The sequence below is a fragment of the Myotis daubentonii genome, chromosome 21 (assembly GCF_963259705.1).
Source record: "Myotis daubentonii chromosome 21, mMyoDau2.1, whole genome shotgun sequence".
In the NCBI taxonomy this organism is placed as follows: domain Eukaryota; kingdom Metazoa; phylum Chordata; class Mammalia; order Chiroptera; family Vespertilionidae; genus Myotis; species Myotis daubentonii.
Window position 1 is genome coordinate 786,383 of NC_081860.1, and position 9,172 is coordinate 795,554.

The window sequence follows — 9,172 nt, forward strand, 5'->3', positions numbered from 1 at the left end:
TGTGCCAGCAACCCAGGTACATGACCTTGACCTGAATCGAACCCGGGACCTCCTGGTTCATAGGTCGACGCTCAACCACTGAGCCACACTGGCCAGGCCCCAAAATCTTTTTTCATGACTGGGTTACTCAGAGCAGTATCCAGTCCAGGATTGCCTATTGGGTCTGGTTATTATGGCCCGCTGTGTCTTTTACTCTAGCAATCGTCATTTCTAGCCCTGGCCGGTGTGGCTCAGTGGATAGAGCGTCTGCCTGCGGACTGAAGGGTCCCGGGTTCGATTCTGGCCAAGGGCACAGGCCCGGGTTGCGGGCTGGATCCCCACTGGGGGGCGTGCAGGAGGCAGCCGCTCCATGATTCTCATCATGGATGTTTCTATCTCTCTCTCTCCCTCTCCCTTTCTCTCTAAAAATCAATAAAAATATATTTTTTTAAAAAAAGTCATTTCTAAGAAGATAATACTTGTAAGGAAACAAAGATAATACTTGTGTACGACACTCGGCCAGCTGTCCTGCAAGATGGTTCACTTCCTGACCTCGTGTGATTGCTCCCTTGTGACATCATTTCTCCGTTCCCTCATCCCTCTTCATTTCCGGTGAAACTTGTTTTTGGGAAAAATAAATAATTACCATGGACCTCCCGTCCCTCATAGAGCACCCTGAAGACGTACTGTCTTGCTGACCATTACTAAACCACTAGCAAAACTCAGATTAAAATTTTTTAAAAATATATTTTTATTGATTTCAGAGAGGAAGGAAGAGGGAGAGAGAGAGAAACATCCATGATGAGAGAGAATCATGGGTCGGCCGCCTCCTGCACGCCCCACACTGGGGATGGAGCCCGCCACCCGGGCCTGTGCCCTGGCCGGGAATCGAACCTGGGACCCTTTAGTCTGCAGGCCGATGCTCTATTCACTGAGCCACACCGGCCGGGGCAGCAGATAAAAAATTTTTGAAAATATATTTTCATTGATTTCAGAGAGGAAAGAAGAGGGAGAGAGAAATAGAAATATCCAAGCCCACACCCCAGACATGTGCCCTGACACGGAATCGAGCCGTGACCTCCTGGTTCATAGATCCTCGCTCAACCACTGAGCCACACAGGCCAGGCTCAGATTAGCTTTTCTTTTCGGGTGGTGGCAGCTGGGTCCCCCCCATCATACACTTAGATTGCTCCCCCCTTTTTAAAAAAAAATATTTTTATTGATTTCAGAGAAAAAGGGAGAGGAGGAGAGAGATAGAAGCATCAGTTGACTGCCTTCTGCACGTTGGACCAAACCCACAACCCAGGCATGTGTCCCCGACCGAAATAGAACCTGGGACCCTTAGGTCTGCAGGCCAGTGCTCTACCCACTGGGCAACACCAGCCAGGGCATCTTGCCCGGCCCCCTCTCCCCCACCTAGGAAGTAACCTGTGTTAGTCCGACCCTGTGTGAGTATCCAGTTCCTCCCCAGCTATGGGTGGGACAGTTAACCAGGGGATAATCCTCACTGATTAAGGGTATGACGCATTATGATTTTTTAATTTTATTATTTTATTTATTTTATTATTTTATTTTATTTATTTTATTATTTATTTTATTTATTGTACTTTATTTATTTTATTTTATTTATTTTATTTATTGTATTTTATTTTATTTTCTATTTTATTATTTTATTATGTTATTTTATTTTATTATTTATTTTATTTATTGTATTTTATTTATTGTATTTTATTGTTTTATTTTATTTATTGTATTTTATTTTAATTTAATTTTATTATTTTATTTTTTGCCCTCAATGGTGTGGCCCAGTGGGTTGGGCTCGCAAGGCTTGCTGGCTCCATTCGCAGAGGGGTGCACGCCAGGGGACGAACCCTCGCTCTTCCTCTCTCTAAAAATCAACAACCAATCTCTTAAAAAAAAAAAAAGTAAGTTCCTTATTGCTTACTAGTGGTTCTCAACCCTCTGGCCCTTTAATACAGCTCCTCATGCTGTGGGGACCCCCAACCATGACATTATTTTCGTCGCTACGTCATCGCTGTCATGTTGCTGCTGTGATGAATCGTCATGTAAATATCTGACATGGTCGTTCGACCGCCAAAGGGGTCGCGACCCACAGGTTGAGAACCGCTGGGCCTTAAAGTATGACTTCTGTCTCCCCCCCCCCCCCCGCTACCCCCGCCCCTACCCCCCAGCACATGCCCTCACCCCCCTAGTGTCTGTGTCCATGGGTTATGCTCGTATGCATGCGTACAAGTCCTGTGGTTGATCTCTTACCCCCCACCCCCCACCCCTGCACCCCCCACCCCCCACCCCCGCCTTCCCTCTGAGGATGGACGGTCTGTTGGCTGCCTCTAAGTCTCTGGGTCTGTTTTTGCTCATCAGTTTATGTTGCTCATTATATTCCACACATGAGTGAGGTCGTGGGATACGTGTCTTTCTCCCGCTGGCTGATCTGGCTCAGCCTAAGGCTCTGCAGGTCCACCCATTGCTGGTGCCAATGGAAAGAGTTCTTTAAATCAACAACAGATCTTAAAATAAAATAAATAAAAAAATAAAATAAAATAAATAAAATAAATAATAAAATAAATAAATAAATAAATAAAATAAAATAATCTGCTTTTTTCCCCCTAATCCTCCCTGTTTTTTTTGTTTTCATCCCACCCCACCCCCCCCCATTGCAAAGTAGAGCCTTCTCTCTGGGACTATTTGGGGGGGATGGCCCCAAAGATCTTATTGGAGAAAAGTCAGAATAAAGCTGGAATTTTTCGGGTTCATCCACGTCTTCCCTTTCCGTTTTGGGGGTGAGCAAACGCTCTGTGGTCTTTTCCCCTGGAGGTCAGGGCCTGCTTTTAGCTTTTTATATTATTTTTTATTTTTAAATATATTTTTCAGAGGGGAAGGGAGAGAGACAGCGAGTCGGAAACATCGATTTGAGAGAGAAACATAGATCGGCTGCCTCCTGCACCGGTGCCCGCAACCCAGGTACATGCCCTTGACCGGAACCGAACCCGGGACCCTCCTGTTCCGCAGGCCGGCGCTCTACCCACTGAGCGACACCGGCCAGGGCCTGCTTTTTTTTTTAGCTTTTTATTTTTATTATTTTTAAAATATATTTTTATTGATTTTTTACAGAGAGGAAGGGAGAGAGATAGAGTCAGAAACATCGATGAGAGAGAATCATCGATCAGCCGCCTCCTGCACATCTCCTACTGGGGATGTGCCCGCAACCCAGGCACATGCCCTTGACCGGAATCGGACCCGGGACCCCTCAGTCCGCAGGCCGACGCTCCATCCACTGAGCCAAACCGGTCTCGGCTAGCTTTTTAATCATCGCCTGTTGTGGGAAGAACCGGGGATGGCGGAGCGGAACCGCCAGGAACCTCGGAACCGAACGGGCCGGGTCGGGAGGCCGGCGGTGCAGCCGGGCTCGGACCCGGGGGCTCTGCGGGCGGAGGACGGGCTTTCCTGCTCGAGCGTCGGGCTCGGTGGGTCGGGGACCCGGGATCCCCTGCCCTTGCCCCGCCCCCCAGCCCCCCGGATTGCGTCCTGGGGTCCCGGACCACCTGCACCCACCGCGCGCTTCTGACCGCAAGGGGGCCGCTTGGGGGGTTCGAGGAAACGGTGTTTGTGCGCGCGAAACGGGGCGTAAGGCCGAGAAGGAAAAAAAAGCAAAAAAATTGATCCCCCAAAATGAGAAAGAAAAGACAAAACAAACGCAAAACTAAGACCAAAAACAATGCCAGTCTTGGAGGAAGTGAGTCTTGATCCTTTGGAAGGACCTAGAGGCGAGCGGAGCTGCCACCTGCCCGGCTAGCTCAGTCGGTAGAGCATGGGACTCTTAATCCCAGGGTCGTGGGTTCGAGCCCCACGTTGGGCGGTTCGCTTTTTTTTTTTTTTTTTTTTTTTTTTTAATTCTTTTCCTTCCCCAGTTCGATCTCAGACCTCATCCGGGGTTTCCTCTTTTTCCAACAATTTAAGACATAAAAAACAACAACAACTTAATAGACAGACGGAAGGAACTGGTGAAGAGGGAACCCATGAAACCAGAGAGCGCTCATCTTAGAAATACGCAAAGGTCAAAGTCAATAAATAAGCAAATAAGGAAGTAAATAAATAAATACGTAAAAAAAATAAATAAATAGAAAAATAAATAAATAAATAAATAGAAAGAATGCAAGCAAGAAATACGCCAAGGTTAAAATACATAACTAAGCAAATAAGTAAGTCAATAAATAGATACATAAAAAAATAAATAAATAGAAGTACGCAAGGATTAAAAATAAATAAAAAGAACAAGAAATACGCAAAGGTTAAAATAAGTAAATAAGTAAGTAAGTAAATACATAAAAATAACTAGAAATACGCAAATGTTAAAAATAAACAAACAAACACATAAATAAATAAGCAAATAAATAGAAAGAAAGAAATAAGCAAGGGTTATCTGCTGTAGGAAAATATTGGTTACTTAAAAAAAACCCAAAAAACAAAAAAAACCAAACAGACAAACAAAAATATTGGTTGGGGAGTGGCCTATTGAAGCCAGAGGTCAGAAGACAGGAACATTTATGAAATTGTGGGGTGTGTAAATATGACTGAGGTCATCCCTGTGCAAACGTGGGAAATGTGATGTTTACAGCTGGACGCCATGTGATGGTGCAAGATTCCTTTGGAGATCAGCTGGGCCTCACGGGGCGTACGATACAGATTAAGATCATGTCTGTCCATTCCTTTATTTTATTTTTCTTACTTTGTGTATAAATTCCTTGCAATGCCTGCGCTTTCTGCCTGTGGGAAGGGCTAGTGATTATCCCAGGCTGTTTTGAAACCTCTGGACGACTGGGTTTAGTCATTCGCTTTTATTTTATTTATTTTATTTTATTTTATTTTATTTTATTATTTTATTTATTTATTTATTTATTTATTTATTTATTTATTTATTTATTTATTTTTGTAATTCGCTTTTATTTTAATCAGATGGCTCCTGTGAACAGACCCTTGGGAGTTTTTCTGTTTTCCCTAAATGAGTTATTCAAACGGAAAATTTCTCCTTCGGCCATTTTAGTCTCCAAACATACCTCCAAGCAAATAATGAGACTTTCCTAACATAACTCAATTTCTCAGGGCAAAAACGTTGCTTTTCTCTGCAAATTCTTTGTCTTAAATATTTTCTTTTTTAAAAAAAAATATATATATTATTGATTTTTTTATAGAAGGAAGAGAGAGGGATAGAGAGCTAGAAACATCGATGAGAGAGAAATGTCATTGATCGGCCGCCTCTGGCAGGCCCCACCATGGGGATCAAGCCCGCAACCCAGGCCTGTGCCCTGACCAGGAATCAAACCGGTGGCAATCAAACCGGTTGGTCCCTGGGTTGACAATCGCTAAGCCACACTAGCTGGGCTTATATTTTTTCCCTCATTCCCAGCAATTCTCAGACATCCTCCACAATGACCATATATTATTATTGTCATCACTTCATGACACAATTTCAGACTTTGGAAGGAACACACAGAAAATTTCAGCATCAGAAATGAAGGTCCCTAAATACCCTTTTTATTACAGAGGGGTACTTAATCACTAGGTGATGGGAGGAGAGTTTAGAAGCTTTAAATAGATATAGATATAGATGATATAGATATAGATATAGATATAGATATAGATATAGGTATAGATATAGATATAGATAGATATAGATAGATAGATAGAGATATATATATATAGATATATTTTATTGATTTCATATATATATATATTATTGATTTCAGAGAGGGAGAGAGAGGGAGAGAGAGATCGAAACATCAATGATGAGAGAGAATCACGGATCAGCTTCCCCCATGCACGCCCCACACTGGGGACGGAGCCTGCAACCCAGGCCTGTGGCCTGACCTGGGATGGAAGGTGACCTCCTGGTTCATAGGTCGAGGCTCAACCACTGAGTCACGCCGGCGGCCGGGCTGTGACCTTATTTGGAAATAAGGTTGTTGCAGACGGAATTCCTTAGGACGTCTGGCCATACCAGAGTGGAATGGGCTCTGCATCCAGGGTGACCGGTGTCTCTATTGAAAAGGGGAAATTTGGAAACAGACGCACACAGGAGAACGCCCTGTGAAGGTGAAGGCAGGGGATGGGGTGGTGCTTTTACCAGCCAAGAAGCGAAAGGGCGGAGATTGCCAGGAAACTTCTAGAAGCTGGGGGAGGAGGGGGGCATGGAACAGATCGTTCCTCAGGGCCACCCAGATAACACATGTGCTGTGTAAGCCAGTTTACCGTAATCTGTCCTGATTATATCCCAGGACACGGATATCATCGGCGTTCTACTGCGAGGCGATTTTTCATTTTAATGTTTTTGCACCTCACACTAGGCAATTGTCACTGTATCTTCATTTCATTTCAAAAGCCTCAGGAAAAGCAATGGTTTGTGCTGCTCTTTGGGGGAGTGGGCAGATAAGGGACAGAGGTGGGAAGGGGCTTTTCAACCCTGGCTGGTTGACACCCGAACTCATTTTTTTTGGTTGATTTTTCTTTGTTAAGGGCATTTAAATACATAAAATAAATATCAAACATATATGTCTTTTTTTTTACGATGGTTGCAAAGATCAAGAAATTTCTCTATGTGACACGGCACCAGAGTTAAGTTAGGGTTCTTCAAAATGCTGACACGCCGAGCTCAAAAGGTTCGCCATCACTGGGATAGAGCGTCGGCCTGGGGACTGGAAGGTCCCGGGTTCGATTCCGGTCAGGGGCATGTGCCTGGATTGCGGGCTCAGACCCCCCAGCATGGGGCATGCAGGAGGCAGCTGATCCATGATTTTTTTCTCATCATTGTATTTCTCTCTCTCTCCCTCTCCCTTCCTCTTTGAAATCAAATAAAAACATTAAAAAACATTTTTAAAAAAAAGGCCAGAGACAAGCGTAAGGCCTGGAGGATGTTGGGGACCGTTTGTGGAAGTACGTTGGGGCTTGTCAAAGCAGGAAGTGTTCAAATCTGTAGAGGATTTTTTATGAGTTTATTTGGGTCAACCTGAGGACAATTGCTGGGAAACAAAATCTCAATTTGGCGTTGAGAAAAGGCTCCAGAGAATGGCAGTTTTGCACCTTAATTTGTTTTATTATTATTACTATTATTATTATTATTAGAGGCCCAGTGCATGACATTCGTGCACCGGGGATGGGGGCGGTCCCTCAGCCTGGCCTGCACCCTCTCGCAGTCCCCGGGGGAGTGGGCCTAAGCTGGCAGGCGGACATCCCCCCAGGGGACCTTAGCGCTGCTGGAGGCAGGCTCCCACCACCACCACCACCGCTGAGCTCGCCAGCTGGGAGCCCCACTTCTGGCTGAGCGGCACTCCCCCTGGGAGATCACACTGAGCATCTGCTGCCTGGTGGTCAGTGAGCATCATAGCGACTGGTCGTTTGGGGGTTCAGTTGATTTGCATATTAGGGTTTTATTATATAGGGAAGGATTTTTTTTTTAAATATACCTTATTGATTTTTTACAGAGAGGAAGGGAGAGGGATAGAGAGAAACATCGATGAGAGAGAAACATCGATCAGCTGCCTCCTGCACCCCTCCCACTGGGGATGTGCCCGCAACCCAGGTACATGCCCTTGACCGGAACCGAACCTGGGACCTTTCAGTCCGCAGGCAGACGCTCTATCCAATGAGCCAAACCGGTTTTGGCTAGATTTTTAAAAAATATATATTTTTGTTGATTTCAGAGAGGAAGGGCGAGGGAGAAAAACATCAACGCTGAGAGAGAATCATTGATGTCTCCTGTACGCCCCCCACTGGGGATTGAGCCCCGAAACCCAAGCATGCGCCCTTGACCGGAATCGAACCCCGGACCGACCCTTGAGTCCGCAGGCCTGTGCTCTATCCGCTGAGCCACACCAGCCAGGGCTGCACCTCATTTTACACATTACAAAAGGATTTTGTGCCAAAGGATTTCATAGGCTCCGCGCAGGTAAAGATTGGCCTTTGTCAAGGAAGACACCAGCCGGGACAGGACTCGCCGCCATGACTCGTTTTCGGTTAGAATGTTTTAATTTCAGACCCTCCTACGTAGATACTTCCCATCTCTGAGTTTGCGAGGCCGCCATGCAGGCAGGCCTTCCTGGAGTGAGCGTTCAGGTTTGGTCAGTTTGTTGGGCACGCATTCACCTTTAGGGTCTCCTCCTTTCTGTGCAATTCTCTCTGTCCACCCATTTTGCAGCTGAGCCAACCCGTGACTTGGAAACAGGAGAGCGACCTCAGGCCGTGCATTCGCGTGGCGTGTTGTGTGCACATCCCTGGACGTTGGTGACAAAGGCTGCAAGGTGCACCCCGCTAGCCCAGCCGGGTGTAGCTCAGCACTTGAGCGTCGACCCAGGAACCAAGAGGTCGCCGGCTCGATTCCTGGTCAGGGCATATGCTCAGATTGCGGGCTTGATCCCCAGTGGGGGCATGCGGGAGGCAGCCAATCAATGATTCTCACTCATCATTGATGTTTCTCTCTTTCCTCTCTCCCTTTCTCTCTGACATCAATAAAAATATATTAAAAAAAAAAAGATGCACCCCATTCACGTGTTGCACAGTCTGTTGGGTAGCCCCTGGCACGGGTGCCAACCACAGCACGCCAGTAACTTTTGCTGGCACGCGAAACCCTCTCTTATAATTTTCCATTTACAATTTTCTTCTTAATATCGACTTTTTAAAATTTTTTCAGATAAATTCAGTGTAGGTGCATCTTAGATAATAATTTTACATAACAAGTTATCTTAAAGACCGTAGACAAGGATGGATGAGAGAGGGGAAGAGCCATTTCTATGCCTCTGCCTTCACTCTCCCCGCCTTCCTAGATCCGGCCAGTGTTTTGGTTTCATCCACATAGGCGTGTGAATCTTGGTTCTCAGGGATGGATTTTGTTAAGTCTCGTAAGAGGAGTAACCTGACAGATGACAGTAGTAGCGCGTGCATATCTCTGAAGGCCACGAAATAGAAACCTGATGTAAAATCTCTGTCATCGGCGATGCAGCCGCAAACGTCCCACTGATACTATCACACGGAGTCATAACGTTTTCTGTCGGACTATCCGTGTGCGTGTAGACGTTAAAAAATAAATGTATTTTTCTTTTTCTTTTTTTAAAAATATATTTTATTGATTTTTTACAGAGAGGAAGGGAGAGAGACAGAGAGCCAGAAACAACGATGAGAGAGA

General features: G+C 45.4%; 1 protein-coding gene and 1 non-coding gene across 2 annotated transcripts in view; both read left to right on the forward strand.

Moving 5' to 3' along the window:
* The window catches only part of TMED3 (transmembrane p24 trafficking protein 3), a 230,681-nt gene that overhangs the window by 91,769 nt on the left and 129,740 nt on the right, over positions 1–9,172 (forward strand). The gene's annotated exons all lie outside the window — the stretch shown is intronic.
* On the forward strand, positions 3,784–3,856 carry TRNAK-CUU (transfer RNA lysine (anticodon CUU)). Its single transcript has one exon. It is a non-coding gene; the product is annotated as a tRNA-Lys (tRNA).